Source organism: Triturus cristatus, chromosome 4_1 (assembly GCF_964204655.1).
Source record: "Triturus cristatus chromosome 4_1, aTriCri1.1, whole genome shotgun sequence".
NCBI classification, from domain to species: Eukaryota; Metazoa; Chordata; class Amphibia; order Caudata; family Salamandridae; genus Triturus; species Triturus cristatus.
This window is the reverse complement of record NC_140585.1, coordinates 325,738,268-325,757,044: the sequence shown is the minus strand read 5'-3', so window position 1 is coordinate 325,757,044 and position 18,777 is coordinate 325,738,268. Positions and strand designations below refer to the sequence as shown.

Below are 18,777 nucleotides of genomic sequence, written 5' to 3'. Positions count from 1 at the left end.
CCTGCCTAGCCTCAACCGTGCTCACAAATGTTTTGTGCTGATTAATGCGTTAATGAATTTGAGCTTCAACTCGGGCACCTGCTTTATTTATATCTGTAAGTGCTTCCTGTTGAGGTTTAATTTTTGTGACAGGAGCATCGTGCCAGAATGAATCCTGCCCTGCATATTTACCCAAGAAGATGCCACCGTTTTGTGCAATACCTCTACTCAACTGGAGTACTTTCCACTGGCTAATCAGTAAGTGCTACCTCGTTGGGTAAATGTATAGTGCTTTTCCTACCCTACAGCTGCGTAAAGGGCCAGAAGAGTTGTCTACAGCGACGATGTGTGTCTGTAACGTTGCCACCACGCCGACGGGCGCCGGAGTCCCTCGAGTGAGCTGTCCATCATAGTGGGGGAAATGGTGGGAAGATGTTGCACACCGCTGGTGTGTGGGCCGGGGCCAAACGGGCGGGGCTCCCATGCAGTTCACATGTCTCTTGTTTATAAAGGGCCAGAGACCGATCAGAGCAGCAGATGAGAACACAGAACCTCCTGGTGTCAGGAACTACACGGGGATTGCGCTCTAGAAACTCATGGGTGCACAGAGCTCCATCAAGTAGTACAGCAAATTGTTGACGGTAGATATGGGGAGAAAGCACACCTGCCTAGCCTCGACCGTGCTCACGAATGTTTTGTGCTAATTAATGCGTTACTGAATTTGAGCTTCAACTCGGGCACCTGCTTTATTTATATCTGTAAGTGCTTCCTGTTGAGGTTTAATTTTTGTGACAGGAGCATTGTGCCAGAATGAATCCTGTGCAATACCTCTACCCTCATGCCCCCCTTGAATTCCGTTCCGCCGCGGATCGCGGAAGTTTTGACATTTTCGCTTTCCGCATGGAACGCGAAAATGTCAAAATTTAACAAGTTCCGCGAGCGGAACGGAAGTTGTCGCCCAACCTTAGTTTTATTAGGGAAACACTCTCTAACAGAAAGGATTTCCCAGATGTCAAATAAATCAGGTCAAACAACATGCAAAATGTAAACATACTTATATACATGTGCAAGCAAATGATAATGAAACACAAAATAATCAAATGCATGGGATAAAACACAAGCAGATAATTATGGTAAACCAAATGCAAAAACACTAGTCAGAGAATAATGAAACATTAATAAGTGAAATGCAACGGAACAAAACCTAAGCAATTAATAAATTAATAGGAGAATACCTGAGACAAAATCCTAACTTTACGACTTTAGGTATTCACAAAAGGCATTTAGGAGTAGTAAAGTTAGGATTCCTAACTTTACTACTCCTAAACTTAAACAAAATCCTAACTTTACTACTCCTAGATGCCTATTGTGAACACCGAAAGTCATAAAGTTAGGGTTTTGTCTCAGTTTAGTAATAGTAAAGTTAGGATTCCTAACTTTACTACTCCTAAATGCCTTTTGTGAATACCGAAAGTCGTAAAGTTAGGATTTTGTCTCAGATTACTTTTGTGAATCGGGCCCAGAAATACTTCACAGACTGGTCTCTCAGCACACAGACAAAAACACATGTAGAAATAACAATAGATCTATATATATCTCAATACCAATGATCAGAGAAAATACCACACCGGCTGCAATATCTTCATCGTAGCCCTCACAAGACCGGGGGACACCAAATTACAGTCACTGGGGTCAAGAGACTCTTCAAGCCGGGAAATGCAGCACCTAGAAGTTGCGCCTTTCAGGAAAGAACATGGTTTTCAAAGCTAAGAAACCCCAGTTTTATAATACTCTCAATGCACAAAGACACCCCATACGTCAAGGAAACTGACTGGTGCTGGCCAGGCTCCTGTAAGTGTTCCAATGCAAAAGATTCCTCATGCATTCTCTTCATGCTCCCACAATACATGTTCCAGCCCCGTATCTTAGTGAAGCTTGCGAAAGTAGAAAACATCTCCAAAAGTACAGAAAACACCCTCAAAGAGGAAAACAATCTTGAACGCAAATAACCTGGAAAACCACGAGTAACTCGGGGGCCTGCTTGTGTTAGCAGAACTCAAGCCAGACAGAGTCAGAATTCAAGACGGAGTTAGAGCACGATAAAGCCAATAGTTAAAACTTAATTTCCCAAAGTACAGCATAGTTCACATTTGCGCACCACAGCTTACAGCAATACCCTCAGAGACAGAGAAGCACATTCCAGACATTTCTGTCTCTCATGCTTTTAACCACACATCCAATACGTTCTATTCCAAGCAAGGCTGTTTTGCTCTGTGCTGAGAAGGTAAACACTCTTACTCTGAAACTATAAGGAGACATGAAATGAAATCACAAGTCAAAATGCCAGTGCACAAAAAATGATGTCGTAAATTCAAGATAGAGTGAATTAAAACACACAGAGAGTGAATCAAAATACTGGTAGCCAATTAAAATACTGGTAGTTAAAGGTCATAACATTATCCCAGTACATATGAGTGCATATAGCACTGCAGGAGCGTGTGTTGGAGGTTACGGGATCCTCGTGGCAATACTAAGATGTCGACTGGCGGTGCCGCTGATAGGCCCTAGATGGCTGGCACGACCTGTGGCACCCGACACTGAGCGTCTTGCTGCCACTGTCCTGAAGGCATCCCCAGCTGATCTGTTGGGCCCCCGGGACCCCAGCAGTAACCACCCATGTCGGTGCTGTACCTGTCACCTTCCACAAACACGGCCTACTACACTGGTCACTGGCAGTCTGTGCTGTGTAGCAACCCCTTTACAGCTGCCAGAGCCTGCTGCATAGATAGGTCAGTGCATCTGTTCCCGCGGATCATCAGCCCTACTCCCAGGTACTCTGTACACTGATGAGCGGGGTGCCCTAGAGGGGAACTCATTCGATCCAGCTGGCTTGTGCCACATCTCAGGCCGAATAACTAAGAACATTGGATGCAACCCTCTGGCTGCAACCCAAGGCAACAGGCAGCTTACACTGACAACCAGTGGCTCCGGCCAGTCACTTCCCTGGATACCAGCAAGACATACTGTACCCCCCCTCACTATCTGAGTGCCTTACATTTGTGACAATACTCGTGAATACAGGATACATCTGGACTTATGGGCAACAGCAAACAAAAGCAGCGTGACTTTGCCCTGGGCCCTCCACTAGGACATTCATCCGGGGTGCACTGCTGACCTCAACTTTGGACTTGCCGCAGCATAGGTCACGACAGATCGACCAGGGAACAGGTGGTGGGGGGGAGCACCCAATCAGGCCCAGATACTATGCCACCTTACGTGGAGGAGACACAGCTTGATGATGAAGGGCCTCTGTGTGGAGTTTGGTCCCTGACAAGCTAGATCACATTCAGGAGGTCATTAATGCCACAAGGGAGACTCTCAAGGCCAAAATAGATAGAGTGGCAAGAGATATGACCATATTGAAGGACGACAACCTCAAACCTGCATATAAAGTAAAGTCTACTGAAACTATTCTCTATACCGTGCATCCAATCGTTAATGAGTTACAAAGACAGGTTGCGTCTCTCACCGAAAAAGTCACACTACGCAATTAAAGAGCAGAGAACGCGGAAGGCAGTGGCAGGCACAACAACATCAGGATGGTAGGTCTCCTCTAGGGGGCAGTGTGCAATGACATCATGACCTATCTCGAGAAGTGGTTCTGCACCGATGTGGCCCCTCCTCCCAGGGCCTCTCGCCATTCTTCATCCTGGAGAGGGCGTATCCCGTACCAGTGAGACCCTCTCTGCCAGGAGCGTCACCTTGTCCTGTAGTAGCCAGGCTACTCAACTACAGGGACAGAGACACCATAAGGTGCACAGCCCGATCATCTGGCCCTCTACGTGTTGGCAATAGCATGATCAACATCTTCCCGGACTACACACTGGCGGTCCAACATAAGAGGACCTAATTCCTGGAAGCTAAGCTCACATTCCATTACATGCTGTTTCTCGCCCGCCTCAATGTTATTGTGAATGACCTTTCACATTTCTTCTACACACCAGAGGTAGAGTGGGACTGGATCAAGAGACAACGCACTGGTTTGGACGGTTCCCCCCTCGTCCCTCATCTCAAACATAGAGATGAAAGAGACACCATAGAGCACGTTCAGCAGGGGGGCACCCAACCAGTAGACAGATGGTCCTTCAAAAGGAGGCTGCCCTGGAGGCTGCAAGTCACCTCAGCAGTTCAGCCCACGCACCATATGGAGATCGACTCTCTGACTCATCCTGTGCTGGCACTGACTCGGACCCAGTCATAGAGAGACCTACCCAGGGCCCACTCCTGACCACCTTGCACAACTGATGATTACTGACTGATCCCTTGTTAATGTTCTTTGCCGTTACCAGAAGTGGTCTGGTAGTGACAAAGGTCTACCGGAATTGGTCCCAGGGAGAGAGAACATTCCACAGATTATCTATACCTGTTCCTTGGCGCTCATTAGAAAGAATGTTGGGTGCCACTCGTTGCATTTCACATTGGGATGTCGAGCAACAGGTGGTCTGCACATATGTGGTTTTATGTGGTTTTATGGAGATTGGCCACGTCCCACTGAAGATCTTTGGAGTGCTTTTGCCACTGGCACACTGTTATACTCAGGTTGAAGGTTTGCTGGTTTTGGGGCACCTAACCATTGGCAATCTGCTCAAGGAGGTGAGAGTTGGGGACTGTTTGTTGATGTTTAGAGGGCACACTATGTTCACATTAAGCTCACATCAGAGGGTTACCTGCTTGTGAACAATACACTCTGATATTACCTCTCACACAGACACTGACTGCAGACCCAGGCGGTTATCCACTTTTAAGCGGACTTTGACCCCGCATACCATTACTCCGCGAGGACTTTGACCTTGCATACCATCACTCCACATTTTTTTACAACGCATGTGTATTTACCACGCATGCCTTTACAACGTTGTAAAGGCATGTATGGTAAATGCACACGCTTTGTGAAAAAAACTGTTTGGGTGATCCACGTCGTTGTGAGGAAACAGAGGCTCTTCCGTTTCCTCACCATGACGTGCTCTGCCCCTCAGAGACAGACGACAGACTTCGTGAAGAAGGAACCAGGAGGAGAGAGGAACCACGAGGAGGGAGAGGTAAGGGGGATTGGGTTCATTTATTAGGGGTGGGGGGGTTGTGCTGGGGTATTTATTTTTATTTATTTATTTTATACAATTTGTAAAGCGCGCAAATACCCGTGGGTGTCTCGTTGCTATGGATGGTAAGCAAGAACCAGAGACTATAGACTATTGGCTGAATAGCCATGTTTTTGTTATTTTCCTGAAGGCAAGTAGGGTCGGGCTAAACTTGATGTGGATTGGAAGAGAATTCCACAGCTTGGCCGTGGCAACGGTGAATCGTCTGTCACCCCATGAGGCTGTCTTAGTGCGGGGAACCCTTAACAAGTTCGCTGTGGATGACAGTAAAGCTCTGTTAGGGGTGTAAGCACCCAGAGCTTCCTTCAGGAACAAAGGTCCAGTATTGCGGGTAGCTTTGTAAGCGATGCAGAGGGCCTTGAATTTAATTTGGCTTCTTATCGGAAGCCAGTGATACTGTAGCAGCACTTTTGAGATGGATTTGTGCTTGGGGGTTCCTGATAGGATTCTGGCAGCTGAGTTCTGGACCAGCTGTAATTTATTGAGGATTTTACTCTGTGCATTCATGAAGAGGCTGTTACAGTAGTAAATTTTTGACATGACTAAGGTGCTCACCAGGGTCTTTCCAGCAGTGAGTGGAAGGAATGGTGAGTTTTTTTTATCATTCTCAGTTTGTAGAATGATGATGAAACAACAGAGTTGACATGAGGTGCGAAGGACAGATTGTCGTCAAATATGATACCCAAGTTTCTGACCTTAGATACAGGGAGTGGAGGAGGTCCCAATATGGTCGGCCACCAGGAGGGGGACCAGCCCGGGGATAATTTGCCAAAAATCATTACCTCTGTTTTTTCAGAGTTAAGTTTTAGGCAATTATTAGCCATCCATGTACTGATGGCCAGCATGCCTTCCTGGAAATTGGCTGCTACTCGTTGTGCACTGCAAGCACCAATTGTGTGTCATCAGCATAGGAAGTGAGACCTATCCCATGTGCTTTGATGACTCTGGCCAAGTCCGACACATAGATATTAAATAGTGTCGGACTAAGTGATGATCCTTGTGGCACGCCACATGGGAGGTCGAGTTGTGGGGAGTTAAAAATGCCAAGACTCACTGATTGCGTGCGGTTGGTGAGAAACGAGGTTAAAAGGGCTCTAGCCGTGTGTCTGATACCTATGTTTGTGACACGGTCGATCAGGGTGGCATGGTCGACCGTGTCAAATGCCGCTGACAAGTCCAAAAGTATCAGGGCAGCGGCACCACCTTGATCCAGTATCGTCCTAATCTCCTCTGATGCCTTTATAAGGGTTGTCTCGGTTTCATGGCCCTTCCGGAAACCAAATTGCGTGTCATCCAGTAAGATGTTGTCTTCAATGTATTTGGATAGCTGGGAGTTCATAACTTTTTCGAAGATTTTTGCTGGGAATGAAAGGCTAGCGATGGGTCTGAAATTTTTTGTATCAGTTGGGTCAAGGTTGTGTTTTTAAGCAAAGATGCCTGTTTTAAACATCGCATTACATATGTTAGAGAGGCTGGGAACTATAAGATCGGAGATAGGTTTTAGAATAGAGGGTGGACAGGGGTCGGTGGCGGATCCTGATATAACGATGGAAATTTAGTTTGTGATCTGATGCGGTAAGATTTGATCAAATTCTGAGAAAGAGGGAGAGGGTTCAGAAATGTAATGATTCGAAAGCTGATGGTCTATCTTGGGTTGAGAGGAGAAGTTGGCATATATGTCATTGACCTTTTTGGAGAAGTAGCTGGCAAGTGAGTTGCATAGGGATTGTGAGGGAGCTATGGTGAAGTTCGATGCTTGTCCTGATAGCTTGGCTACTACCTGATTTAGTTGTTTGTTAGAATCTTGAGCGGATTCAATCTGTCTAGTGTAGTATTTACTTTTCTCCTGCACAATGAGAAGTTTATATTTGATAAGTGCGTCTTTGTAGCAGATTTTTTCATTTTTGCCGTAGTCTTTCCGCCAATGCCTCTCGAGGTTTCTACATTGTTGCTTTTCTAGTCTGAGAGCCTCTGAGAACCATGGAGCAGGGAGTGTTTTAGGGTTTAGGGTAGTGTTTGTGTAGTGTAGGGTAGTGTTTTAGGGTTCAGGGTAGTGTTGTGCTGTTTGTGTAGTGTAGGGTCGTGCTGGGGGCCGTGTTTTAGGGTTTAGGGTAGTGTTGTTGTGTTTGTGTAGTGTAGGGTAGTGTTTTAGGGTTTAGGGTAGTGTCGGGGGGTCGTGCAAGGTAGTGTTTTATGGTTTAGGGTAGTGTTGTGGTGTTTGTGTAGTGTAGGGTCGTGCTGGGGTAGTGTTTTAGGGTTTAGGGTAGTGTTGTGGTGATTGTGTAGTTTAGGGTAGTATTTTAGGGTTTAAGGTAGTGTCGAGCGTCGTGCAGCGTAGCTTTTTAGGGTTTAGGGTAGTGTTGTGGTGTTTGTGTAGTGTAGGGTCGTGCTGGGAGTAGTGCTTTAGGGTAGTGTTGTGGTGTTTGTGTAGTGTAGGGTAGTGTTTTAGGGTTTAGGGTAGTGTTGAGGGTCGTTCAGGGTAGTGTTTGAGTGTACGGACCTGAACGGGGGTCGGGGGGTCATGCTGGGGATAGTGTTTTAGGGTTTAGGGTAGTGTTTGTGTAGTGTAGGGTAGTGTTGTGGTGTTTGTGTATTGTAGGGTCGTCCTGGAAAGTAGTGTTTTAGGGTACTGTTGTAGTGTTTGTGTAGTGCAGAATAGTAGTTTATGGTAGTGTTGGGGGCCATGCTGGGTAGTGTTTTAGGGTAGTGTTGTGGTGTTTGTGTAGTGTAGGGTGGTGCTGGGGTAGTGTTTTAGGGTTTAGGGTAGTGTTGTGGTGTTTGTGTAGTGTAGTGTTTTAGGGTTTAAGGTAGTGTCGGCGAGTCATGCAGGGTAGTGTTTTAGGGTAGTTTTGTGGTGTTTGTGTAGTGTAGGGCCGTGCTGGCGTAATGTTTTAGGGTTTAGGGTAGTGTTGTGGTGTTTGTGTAGTGTAGGGTAGTGTTTTAGGGTTTAGGGTAGTGCCGGGGGTCGTGCAGGGTAGTGTTTGAGTGTACGGACCGGACTGGGGCTTGGGGGGGTCGTGCTGGGGGTAGTGTTTTAGGGTTTAGGGTTTAGGGTAGTGTTTGTGTAGTGTAGGGTAGTGTTGTGGTGTTTGTGTAGTGTAGGGTCGTGCTGGGGGTAGTGTTTTAGGGTACTGTTGTATTGGTTGTGTAGTGCAGAGAAGTGGTTTATGGTAGTGTTGGGGGGGTCATGCTGGGTAGTGTAAATGTAGGAAAAGGACTGGGTGTCGAGGGAGTGGCAGGCAGGGGTACTACATTAGGGTGTAGGGTAGGGTAGGGTACTCTCACTTACGTTTAAAACTTTTACAATGGGTATACCTTTACCACGCAAGCCTTTGCGTTGTAATGGCATGCGTGGTAAAGGCATAGTCGTTGTAAAAGTTTGCACTGTGATAATTTGCGGGGCCATTGTAATTGCGTTATAATAAATGAGGGGTGATGGTATGCGGGGTAATTGATTGCGGGATAACGTCACATATTCGACCTTGGCACAAGGGGCTGGCTGTTGGAGCCCTGTCTGGTAAATGAACCTTATAATGGCATCTCAGGAGCCTACCAATTGTACTAAAAATTCTTAGTCAACTATATGTTTCAATAGTGGTTACATATTACTCTGTTATTCTTGGGGCATCCTGACCAAAAACCAAAACCCCACAATATAGTCTAATATAGTACAATTATTATATGAAAATTAAAAAATATATATTTATATCAATTTATGTAAATAATATACTTTATACTTCTTCTAAAACATACCATCCATACTGTTTGTCACAGATATCTCAAGCATTCAATCGTACAGCCCCTCTCATCCTTCCATATAATACAGTGTATCACCTAAATATGATATTAAAATGTCCATAAACAGACATATATGCCTTTCTTTTAAGGTTGATAAAGGCTTAAATGACTGGTAATCAATAAGGAAAGGAATTCTTGTATTTATTTCTAGCATTCAGTAAAGAATCCTTGTTATTTAATATGGTTAATACACAGTCACTATACAATATATTCGTCTTTCTTCTGAGGTCAATATTGTAACTTAAGGCCTGTATAATGTATTCCTTTCATCTGTCATTTCTGTATGATGTAATCTCCTACGCGTGTTGTGGCTAAAAGCCTTCATCAGGAAGCCATGTGTTTTTATAACAAATCCTGTGACGATAAGTAAATAAAAAAATCTGAGTCAAGGTAAAGGTTACCCTCTAAATTCGCTTCACAACTTACTTATCTCTAGTTTGTATGCTCAGTCCTCAATATGCCACCTTATATCCCAGAACGATCAAAGTGAAAAAGGAGGAATCTCTAGATAGTATATGGGTTAGCTTAATCATTCAGCGGGTGTGACCCAATATAACCTGGATGCATTCAGTTCCAATGCTTCCAGACAACATTTGGTGGAAATAAAATTACACCTACTGTACGACTCTGCACTATCACAAAGCTCATTTGCTTGTTACTTACCACATAATTTTGCACAAAGAAAGAGTGGTTAACAACAAGTACACCTGTATGATGTTCACGCGGAAGGAAACGTGGCCAGATTGTACCTGAGGTTGTTTTTTATGTAATGGATTATACCAAATGAATTTAAGGGGCAGCCGACAGGAAGGTGACATGCCTTTATGCTTATGTGGCTTCGCCTTCCCGTTTGGGTTGGGATGTTTTCACATCAGCTCACAGCATGCTATTTCTCAAGTTAGCCCGGATTTACATAAGGTCTCTCCACCACTCCAGGTCATCCGAGACACCGTGTTCCAGTTCTGAGCTGTTACTTAACAATCAATTGCGTTCTCATTTAATTCTAAAGGGCAAGCTGCCCTGATTTGTAGAGGAAAAAGCATGGCTGTGATATGGTGTCTTGGATGACATGGTACCATATGGACACCTTATTGGTACCGCCATTACATTTTAGAGAGGTGGATTATAGCTCAGGTTTCACAAAGGCCCAGGCTACAGCAACCCACATAAGACACAAAACCTGGCTTTAGACGTTTGCTTTATGCAGAGCTATCCTTCAGGTGAAACAGAGCATACAGCACTTGTAGTAGGGTGCACAGAATTTGCAGGCCAGGTTTCAGATAGCGGTACTACCCTAAATTGACACCAAACTTAAAGCTCAGGCTTCAGACAACAGACCTATCTTAAAGGCTTAGGTATCTAATAACTCCTCACTTGAAACCCAGCAGCTCAGTCGCCTGTTCACTCTTTCCTCCACCTTGGCCATCCTCTTATATTTACTGCATCAGGATTTTCAATGCCGAGACTTCACTTTGGTTAGTTTGATTGCCTAGTTTCAGTTGTGCAGCAAAACTGTCTTTTGTGCATAGTACATTAAAGCTAAGCTTTACCATCATTCACCCTGCATTTCATTTTTTTGTTCTCCCTTCCATTCTCTCTCTTTTACTCTAACTTTTATTCTCGTTCTTGCGAATCCAAACGCTTTGTTATAATAGAGAAAGAGCGATAACACCTCGTACAGTCATATACATTTGGGACTAACGTTACAAAATCAATGTTACTGCACCGATTTCCACATATAAGCCCTTAATGCAAGCTATGCTTTTAGCAGGTGGTAATCTGCTAGAATTCCATGCACTTTTAAAGGATCCAGGAACACCGCTGTGCGGTAACATTGCACCTCTATTATAACCTTTTTGGCCAAAAATGGACGACTGGGTAGCTTCTAATGGGCGCCGAAGTCTGCCACATTCGGGAAACAGCCTTTACCACGAAGCATTTTCTACGCGATACGTTTACAACGATACACTTACCTCGTAAGCGTCTTCACAACGCGTATTGCTTCAACGACGTCTTTAGCACGCAAGCAACGTCATCACGGAAAAACGTCTTCCTGGTCGGAAAAAAAAGCGTCAGTCCATCGTTAGTGTCGGCGAAGACCTAAGAAAAAGGGAAAAACAAGAAGAAAGGGGGCTTGGGGGGGTCTCCCCCCAAAAAACGAAAAAGCGGGGTAAAGGCAAGATCGAGGTAAGGGCAATGCGAGGAAAAAACATTTTGTTGTAACGCATGCGTGGTAAAGGCATGCGTTGCAACGGAATGCGTAGTAACGACATATATTCGCCACATTCCCCTAAAAGAGGCAGATTCCTTACCCTACTGGAGGCACGTTTTGGTTTGTTTATAATTGATTTCCTGTATCCTGTTTATCTTCTATGTCTCATTGATCTGCCAACGTGATTACCCACCACCTTCTCTCCCCAGTCTCCTACGCACTAAAAGTCCCTTGAAGTAAGTGCCCAACATAGCTTAAACACATGGGCAAAGCCAATAGCTCCAGTTATACACTTATAAGATCCCAAAGGCAAAACCTATTGGCAATGCCAATGCTTGTTATGCTAAGGTAGCCATATTCATGTACAATGTCTTTAGTTCATCCTTCAAAAGTATGAGGTCGGTGACTTTCCAAAAATAATAATCTTTGTTTTCCTGTGATTCTCTCTTACGTTGACTATACTTTGCTAGAAAAGTTAACTGGAGGCCACTAGATGTTTTATAGGTTGATAATAGTTCATACACATAAGTCATCATCCATATGCTGCCCCTCTAATTTGCGAGGGGAACAACTCACTCCTTTATACTGGTTAAAGAGTTCTCTAGTGTAGCTATTAAACAGTACAGGAGACAAAACGCAGCCTTGCTTTTATCAATTTACATTAGTTTCATGAAAAATGGGTCATTGCCGGTGTGAATTTGCATCCAAGTATTTGTATACAACTTCTGAATAAGATGCAATAGACTTGCATCCGAAACCAAGGTCATTGTCGGACTGGCATATAGAGCAATCTGGCAGTTCCAGAAGGGCTAGTTTGACAGGTCAGTGTGTGGTCCATTTGTGGGCTGTTTCTAGGCATGTTTTATGGGGGGAACAACCTTTACAACGCAACTTTTACAACGCACTACCATTACAACGAAACTGTTACAACGCAAATGCATTGACAACGCATGCCATTACAACGCAAGTCTTTACATCGACTTGCACTAGATGGCGTGCTAACATTAAAAATAGTGTAGTTTACTATCCAAACACCTTCCCTACTGTTACGTGGACTGGAGTTAGAATAGTAAATTACACTTTTTTAATGTTAGCACGCCATCTAGTGCAAGTCGATGTAAAGACTTGCGTTGTAAAGACTTGCGTTGTCACTGCATTTGCGTTGTAAAAATTTCGTTGTAACAGCATGCGTTGTAAAAGCATGCGTTGTAACATCATACATCCGTTTTATGGTCCAGTGGACCTGTTTTTAATGTTGATGTCCCGGATATTACCACAAACATTACAGGCAGCAAGCCCACCCACAGGCAGCCTCTCAGACCTTTCAATGCCGCTGCGAGGGACATCTTAAAAGTTCAAAACTGCACCAATTTGGAAATGTGGGACACTTTATATATCATCAGATTCGCTCATGGGGGACTCTGCCTTGATTTTTCAGCTACCCCAGAATGGTGCCAGTCTATGCTCCATCCCCTAAAATCACTCAGGGCATCTATGATCAATGAGATTCTGCGCAATTACGTGACTAGAGTACTTTGACATTCAGCACTATTTTCTTACTGCAAAAATGGCTCCTCGGGTCTCAAACAGACCCCGAGATGCATTTTTCTATAAGAAATAGTGCTAAATGCAACAGAACACGAATAGTAGCGTGATTCTTTTACCAACTTACTTTCAGCATTTAGTGCTATTTTGTTAGTGCAAAATGCACCCTCATATCCAATATGGATGTGAGGCTACATTGCTTATTTCCACCCCAAATTATTTTTAATTATGCGAGCGGGTATAGTCACATAATTATTGGTAATTCGGCTTTAATAGTAACAAGGATTTACCGAAATTATCCTGATAACTCCAGCATAATTAAAATTACTCCAAGGCCTATCAATCATTTCTTATATATATATTCTCTGGTGCATTGGCTTTGAGCATTTTTTGCTTTCAATCAGTGTTCAGACAGAATTAAATACGCAGTACGTATTAGGCAATTCACAATACAGATTGTTCTAAAGTAGTTAAATTCAAGGAGTAATTGATAGGCCAAGGAAAAATGTAACTTAAACTGGGATTATACTCATAATTTCATGGTACGCTTGTTGCAAGAAATTCTCCAAATCACGCCATTACGCCACATCGCGTAATTATGCCACTGTGTGAAGAAAAATATATGGTGTGGGAACAACACGGACAATTGCAACATAAGCGGCTATTGCTCGCATCAATTGTGTTTTTCTCACTTTTTTGTTTTGATTAAAAATGCCTCCTTACTTCAAATATTGACACAAGGATGCCTTTTGTAATAAATATAGTACAAAATTTGTGTAATTGCTGAATTTCGCATAATTTTCCAATAATTTACGTGAAAAGAAATGATATAAATTTTGCTCAACAATAGTAACAGACCACAGAAATTCCTGTCTTAGGGCCTTACTTAGAGTCAGCTGTATAGGGTACTCCCTGGTAACTTTGACGGAGTACCCTCTCCGCCAAAATCTTGGTCCACGCGCCTGATTTGCAGGCAGGTGGACCGTAATAATTTCGGCGACGGAGCCTACTCAGACTCCTTTGATGACATACTCCTTTATGCCCATTCAGTTTACAGTGGGTGGTTGATTAGCAGTTTTCACTCTCCTTTAACACAGTGGTAAGTAAGTGGTGAAAAACCTGGTGGTGACAGTGAAAATGTTTAAACGACCCACGCCATGGGTGACAACTCTCATGGTACGGAGGCCTTTAGTTTTGTTTTTTTCAAAAACAAAGTCACAAAAACAGTATTTTGTGTGGGATTTTCTTTTTGGAAAACCAATGAAAAGTCTGATGGGCGGCCGTCATGTTTGACTGGGTGTTCGTCAACATTTTAACACATTGACAAGAACCGCCGTGATGGCGGTTCCTAAAGGCAGTTCCTTGAAATGTTAAGAGATGTCCGCAGGGCCAGTGCACATCTCTAAATGTAGAGGGTGGGTACTTCGTCAGGGTGACAGATTATTTTACTCCGTTGCACTGACAGAATGAAGCCCGTCCCCCACATCTAAATCAGGCCCTTGGTAGCTAATGGATGTCATTGGCACTGGAACTAGGGGTGCATGAGGTGAGTCAGCAGTTCAAGTATAAAAGGAGCATAAAGAGACATGTATTTTCATTTCTTGCAGCATCTGCTTTGTGTTCATACAAAGACTGCTAAACGCCAGGCAACTTCTGACAAGTTCTGGTTCATTCTTTTAACTTGGAGAACCATGCTGATCTTTCTGTGAGTGCGAACTGAGGCCAAGGGGAAAGGCTGAAAGGTTTGTATAGCACCTGTAAAAATAATTCAAGTAAATATTACATTTTTTCCAACTATATCAACAGCAAGAGAAATATAAACAAATCCCATTCTTTCTGTAACCATCAGTGTGATGGGAATAAAGCATGTAGAAATAACAATGCATGTAATGACTGATGTGGGTGGTAAAACCTTCTCTCATTTAGTAATTCCATGGTTTTAACTTCCTGTTTCCTCTTTCAATGTGCAACTGACAGAATTTTAGAAACCCAAACTTATTGTATTTTCTGTTAAAGGAGTGTTCTGCTCGATTTTCCTGGCCTTCTTGTGTTAACAAGTGATTGAATGTGACTTCAGTCTCTTACCATTCAAGCCTAAGGGTTAGAGTAGTGAATGGAGCCTATTTACTAGGCACTTTGACATGATTCTGTGCTCTTCCCCATAGATCAGGGCTTGCACACATAGCCTAGGGGATAGATTCGTTAGTATTAGGGATAACCTGTCCTGTAGTGAGGGTATTTCATGGAGCTGTGCTGAATTCAGGCCTGGTAGGCCTCAAACGGGAGAGACTCCATCTTTCTTTCTGCTTCGGCAGCTTGGGATGCTTCTAGGCCAAGAGTTATGTTTTAGTTATGAGGTGTTATTCGCTTGGAGAGAACCGGTTCAGGCCGGCCCTTATCGAAGGATTGTATTTTTCTTCATGCCGAAGACACTACATCAGGCCGGCCGGCTGGGAACGTGTCCTTGGTACGGGGAGGTACAAGAATTTGGTGGGCGGCAGGTTACGGGCCGGAATTTTCCATGAGGAAATGCACCTCTATATTAGTGAAAGTCTGAGGCAGTTACATGTTCAGTCCGTAGGCGGCATCTAGCCGCTAGCAGTAAAGCTACTACTTATTCCAGGGAAGACAGACGCCATCTTGAAGGCGGAGAAGAACCGAGAGACAGATGCTTTCCTAGCAGAATAGCCAGAGAGGAGAGAGTAGCCGATAAGGAAGAGGTCCCAGTGACTCGAAGAAGGGTGATTCCAGGCGAGCCGAGATACAGACGAGAAGGGAACCTAGATGACCACTGAGTGCAGGCTACATACTACTAAGGTGATGTCGACCCTTTCTTATTAGAGTGTACAACTTAATCTTTCACTTTTCTTTGCAGGTTATGTGTTATATCGTAATGTTATGTGATTGTGTATGTAATGAGTAATAAAGTATCCAGTTTGTAGTGAACCAACATGTGCTGCGTGTTCTTGTATAAGAGGGTAGCCTATTCTTCTAGTCAGCTGCGGCTACATGAACAAATGTTAACCCTGATCAGGTAAGTGGTAACTGAATAAGGGAAAGAGGAGTCCCTCGAACCTGAGAACAGGCTATACTCGAACTGGCAATCCTTGTGTGATCTGATGAATAGTGAGACTGATTCCCTTTTTGTATGTTATGGTGACCATAGGATGAACTTTCGTATGAGACTGCCGCCACTTGTGCTGAGACTGCCGTCTGGGTAGAGAGGTCTGGGTTCGTATGGGACCGCGAGGCCGCCACTTGTGATCTGAGACTGCCGTCTGGGTAGAGAGGTCTGGGTTCGTATGGGACCGCGAGGCCGCCACTTGTGATCTGAGACTGCCGTCTGGGTAGAGAGGTCTGGGTTCGTATGGGACCGCGAGGCCGCCACTTGTGATCTGAGACTGCCGTCTGGGTAGAGAGGTCTGGGTTCGTATGGGACCGCGAGGCCGCCACTTGTGCTGAGACTGCCGTCTGGGTAGAGAGGTCTGGGTTCGTATGGGACCGCGAGGCCGCCACTTGTGATACTGTCGTATGGGCAGAGAGGTCTGGGTTCGTATGGGACCGCGAGGCCGCCACTTGTGATACTGTCGTATGGGCAGAGAGGTCTGGATTCGTAGGGGATCGCGAGGCCGCCGATTGTGCTGATACTGTCGTATGGGCAGAGAGGTCTGGGTTCGTATGGGACCGCGAGGCCGCCACTTGTGCTGAGACTGCCGTCTGGGTAGAGAGGTCTGGGTTCGTATGGGACCGCGAGGCCGCCACTTGTGATACTGTCGTATGGGCAGAGAGGTCTGGGTTCGTATGGGACCGCGAGGCCGCCACTTGTGATACTGTCGTATGGGCAGAGAGGTCTGGATTCGTAGGGGATCGCGAGGCCGCCGATTGTGCTGATACTGTCGTATGGGCAGAGAGGTCTGGGTTCGTATGGGACCGCGAGGCCGCCACTTGTGATACTGTCGTATGGGCAGAAAGGTCTGGATCCGTATGGGATCGCGAGGCCGCCGATTGTGAGATCTTGGTATACATAGTAGGAATCCCCTGTCCTTAGGTGATAGATATATGTGGTTGTAGGATTGTAAATAGGTTCCAGGGAGGGGGTAACGTTCTGGCTGGGTTAGTGAGGCCCTGATGAGTGGGTTCTATCTGATCCGAAAACCCAAGCAGAACATTTGGCGTCACGAACCGTTTACGAAACCTGTGTGCGTTGTGGTTGTATCGTGTTTGCTTCTGGTGCGTGCGTGGTTTCGTTTGTATATTATTTTTACATAACTGTGAGTGTAGTTTTCTTTTCTCTTTCTTCTTTTTCTTTTTCTCTTTTTCTTTTTTTTCTAGAAAGTCGAAATCTACTTTTAAGTTACCAGTTGATATTCCCGGCTGGGATTCGACGCCTTATGAAGCCTTAGCCCGTGAGTGGGCTGATTCTACTGGTTTGAGTGAGAATTGGAATTCTTTTTTGGAGCTGGCGGAGCCGGCTGATGTGATTACTTGTTTACAGAAGGCGCCGGTATCTAAGGGTGATGAACTTCCCGTTTTGGGGCGCAGAGGTTGGATTGTTCTGTCTGCGTACAGGATCCTGCATGAGAGGTTGTTGAAGTTACAGAATGTGCATAAGGATGTGGAAGCGAATTTTGTTGAGATTCAGAATGCTCATACTTTGTTGCGGTGTCAAAATAAGTTACTTGCTGACAAACTTGAGACGTACCAAACTATTGCCGAGAGGGCGGCTGTGCGAATTGCTCGTTATAAATACAAAAATCGGCGTGGTCGGGTTTCGAAGCGAAAGGTGCGCCTGGTCGTGGCGAAAGCCGGACTGGATTGGAATCCTGATGAATGGGATGGTAATATCTGGAACTCGAGTGATTCTCCTTCCTCGGGTGAGGAGTCTGCCAAGCGCGAGTCCTCTCGCTCCGGCCGTGATTGTAAGTCTGCTTCTTGCGCCTCTGATGGTGCACTCCATGATTGCGTTCGTCCTTCGAGTGGGGTCGATGCTTCTTACACTGATTGTTCCGCTACGTGTACTGGTCGAGCTCCTTGTGCTGCTCGTCCCGCGGTCTCGGTGCATCCGGTTTTTCGGCGGAAGTTGCAGCAGGCTCCCGGTGCTCCGAATGGTATTGCTTTAGACTCTTTGGAGGATTTTACTCAACAAGAAATTAGTGATATTTTACAAAGATTTCGGCAGCGAGCTGGTGAGTCCTTACTCACATGGATGGTGCGCCTTTATGAACTGGGCGCTGCTGGCATTATGTTGGATGCTGGCGATTGTTTGAAGATTTGTTCCTTGAGTTCGGATTCTACTGTACAGGATCATTTTCGTAACTTTAATGTTGGTGGTCAAATTTCTTTGCTTCAATTGGCGACTGAGGGTTGTAATCAAAAATATCCTACTGAGTCTGACTGGCCTGTGAATGACAAACCGTGGTATACTTTGCGCGATGCTACGCAACGTCTCAAAGAGGAGGTGATGAAAACGGCAATTTTTCTGAATACTGCTGACAGGTTGCTTGATGGTTTCTTGACATCTTCTGTGCGGAATCGTATTATTCGTTCTTCCCCTGTTGCTTATAAGCAGGTTATGATGACTTTATTAATTAATCAGACTGGTAACATGTTATCTGTGGTGCTGGAATCGGTACGCCAACTCGGTGAGTTGGGTGAGTGGTTTAAACCTGAACGGCAATCCCGGCCTGACACTCGTACTCCTGGTGACAATAAACTTACTAGACGTGATATGTTTTTTGGTCTTATGGCTGATGGTGTGCGGAAGGAGGACATTGATGGTGAGACCACTTCTCGTTTGTGGGAAATGTTTCGCAAACGTGGCTTGGATCGAAAGGAGGGTGCCCGGCGTGTTCGGACAACTGAGTGTGATCGTGGTTTTTCTGACGGTAGCGGTGATGACGACCGCCGTGGGCGCTCTGATCTTCGTGATGATCGACGTTATGTGCGTGATTTGTCCCCCAGTCGTGAGAGAGACAGGGAGAGAGTGGGGGAAAGAGAGAGGGGGAGAGATGATTATGTTAACAGCAGACGTAGAGATGATAGGGATCAATCCCCTGAGTTGAGAAGGAGAGAGGATCGACACAT

At 45.0% G+C, this 18,777-nt stretch overlaps 1 protein-coding gene across 3 annotated transcripts in view; it reads right to left on the bottom strand.

The window, feature by feature from the left end:
* LOC146854879 (sodium- and chloride-dependent betaine transporter-like) overlaps positions 1 to 18,777 on the bottom strand; it is an 898,269-nt gene that overhangs the window by 578,118 nt on the left and 301,374 nt on the right. Inside the window, exon 1 of one of the 3 annotated variants that reach the window (XM_085652288.1) lies at positions 10,910 to 10,992. The exons of the other annotated variants lie outside the window; for them this stretch is intronic. The gene's annotated coding sequence lies outside the window, so the exon portion shown is untranslated. Of the gene's footprint in view, positions 1 to 10,909; positions 10,993 to 18,777 lie in introns of those variants that run through there. 3 annotated transcript variants of the gene reach the window in all.